The following is a 2,680-nucleotide window of genomic DNA, read 5'->3' on the forward strand; positions in this document are numbered from 1 at the left end:
CAAGAGAATTTACATTTTTTACTACCAATCTAAACACTTTTTTTTTCCTGCCCAATGTCATTCTGTAGTTCCAGCATATCTCCCTGAGAAGGTTACCTGAAATAAAACATTAAATTATTTCCTTATTGTTCCTTGTGTAATGTTTCCTGATAGCTACTCAGAGGCACAGTGATGATAATGGTAGTGAGACCAACAAGGAATAATACTCTTTTTCACCAGCACCTCTTCTGTCTCTTTAAGTTCTCTTTGAAACAGAGACCATCAAGACTAGTTAATCAAGGACACCTTGGTGGCTCAGTCAGTTATGCGTCTGACTCTTGATTTAAGCTGGTCATGTTCTCACAGTTGGTGAGTTCAAGCCCTGCATTGGGTTCTGCACTGTGTCCGCTTGAGATTCTCTCTCTCTCTCTCTCTCTCTCTCTCGTTCTTTGTCTCTCTCCTGCTCATGCTCCCTCTCTCAAGAAAGATAAATAAACTTTAAAAATATTATTTGAAAAACCGAATTAATCATCTATGTTATATTTATAAATCCTTAAACAGAAATAGCCTTATTTGTTTTATTACATTCTGTAGATGAGTTTCTTTACTGCTCTTTTTGCCTGCACAGATTTGAAACTGAAGATTCTGGAATTTGTACCTGAAAAGTCACAGTTGCAGAGCTCAGGTGTTGGAAACCAATGAGGCTGGGTTTACTTCCCACCTCCACCACTACATTCTGTAAGCAAATTAGCATATTACATTCTGAAATTGTGAATTACTAAAATAGCTCAAAATAAATTAATATGGTGTTTTCTATACGATCAATAACACTGACCACAATGAGTCTGCTTAGCTTTTATTTTCCTTGAAATTTTATTTTATCTTATTTGAAAAAAATGTGATTTTATATTTTAAATATACATACATATTGATTTCATGTAGGCATGAGGATGTATGACAATTCAAAGGCTTTCAGTCATTAGTATGCTCTTGCCACAATATCATCATTAATATTGAGCATCCTCACATGGCCTGAGACACAATAAAGTGCTATGCGGATGAAACAGGTAATGAGAGCATGTGCTCCATGATTGAAACTAGACCATCTTTACTGTCAACAGGGGTTAGATAGAACAAGTAAGAGTTCCCTTGAAATGTTGATCACATTTTATCTTGATTTTTGTTAGAAAAACCATGCTCTCTTTTCATGAACTACCCTCAGAATGATCAAGTATAGCTCAAGAAGTGTCTCTGAGGCTTCATGCACACTTTGCAAAGCTTTTGTAAAAACATGTATTTTTGAAAAAATGTATTTTAGTAGCAATTATACAGAAAAACAGTTCCATTTGCAAATGCTATTGACCCTGCAATTAGATGTTTTAGTAGAATGTGAAATTTTTAAAATATAACAATGCAAATAGTCAAAAGAAAATTCAAAATCAAAATTATTTTTAAAAGAAAGAAGAAAAAAACAAGCAAAAAAATACAAAGAAAAATACTCCAGTAAAATTGCAAGCATTTGTCATGCTGTTTAGTGCGATAAATAAAGTATTAATGATGAGGGATACAGACCCTTAATAATATCACATATATCTTCTAGATCCCATATTTATCCAGATTTTATATAAATTATACATAGTAAATATAGTACCTCTATTATAAATAAGTATATGTAATATTGATCTTAATGTATGTAATACATAATATGCTAATAAAATATAATATTTATCTTATTTCACTGAGAAGGAAACTGTGAGATTAAATGGGAAAAAGAGCATGTATGTATGTGTGTATATGTATATGTTGTGTTTACTCAGAGAGATAATGGGAAGGCTTTTTCTCAAATTATTAACACGTAGATTAACCTGAGTTATAGATATGAAAAGTTTTAACTTTTGTCTTTATACTTTCCTTTTTTCCTTAATGTTTATGTATTTATTTTGAGAGAGAGAATGTGCACACACAAGTCAGGGAAGGGCAGAGAGAGAGGGAGAGAGAGAATCTCAAGCAGGCTCTGTGCTGTCAGTGCAGAGCCTGACGTAGAGCTCCATCCCATGAGATCATGACCTGAGCTGAAATCAAGAGTTTGATGCTTAACCAGCTGAGCTATCCAGGTGCTCCTTTATACTTTTTTATATTGTTAAACATTCTAATAAGAATTTATTGTTTTAAGAATGTATTATTTTTATAATCACAAAATGCTGTTCTTTCCAAAAATTGATCTTGCCCTACCAATAATTACACATTGCTTAAAAGTATAAAGTTCAATTCCTTGGTGTAGGTATGATATCTTTCATGATCTGACTCTCTTTGTTTAATCTCATTGTCAGACTCCTCCTCCTAAATACAGTAAAATCTTGGTTTGTGAGCATAATTCGTTCCAGATACATGCTTGTAATCCAAAGCACTTGTATATCAAAGTGAACTTCCCCACAAGAAATAATGGAAACTCAGATCATTTGTTCTACAACCCAAAAATATTCGTATAAAAATCATTACAATTCTGTAATATACCACAAAATAATAAAGAAAATATAAAATATGAAGAAAAAGAAACTAACTTTCACTTACCTTTGAAAACCTGCATGGCTGATGTGAGGGAGACAAGAGAGAGGAGGGTTATTGTGTAGGATGATGGGATCACTGCTATCTATTGGCTCAATGGACTCTTTTTCTTTTTTTTTTTTTTTTTTTTTAGGAG

At 32.8% G+C, this 2,680-nt stretch overlaps 1 long non-coding RNA gene across 1 annotated transcript in view; it reads left to right on the forward strand.

Annotated features, from left to right (window-relative positions):
- Positions 1-616: 616 nt before the first annotated feature.
- The window catches only part of LOC144224607 (uncharacterized), a 27,971-nt gene continuing 25,907 nt past the window's right edge, over positions 617-2,680 (forward strand). The window contains exon 1 of the long non-coding RNA XR_013333086.1: positions 617-717. This is a non-coding gene — a long non-coding RNA (uncharacterized LOC144224607). The remainder of the gene's footprint in view (positions 718-2,680) is intronic.

The sequence above is a fragment of the Crocuta crocuta genome, unplaced genomic scaffold (assembly GCF_008692635.1).
Source record: "Crocuta crocuta isolate KB4526 unplaced genomic scaffold, BGI_CrCroc_1.0 scaffold192, whole genome shotgun sequence".
Lineage (NCBI taxonomy): Eukaryota > Metazoa > Chordata > Mammalia > Carnivora > Hyaenidae > Crocuta > Crocuta crocuta.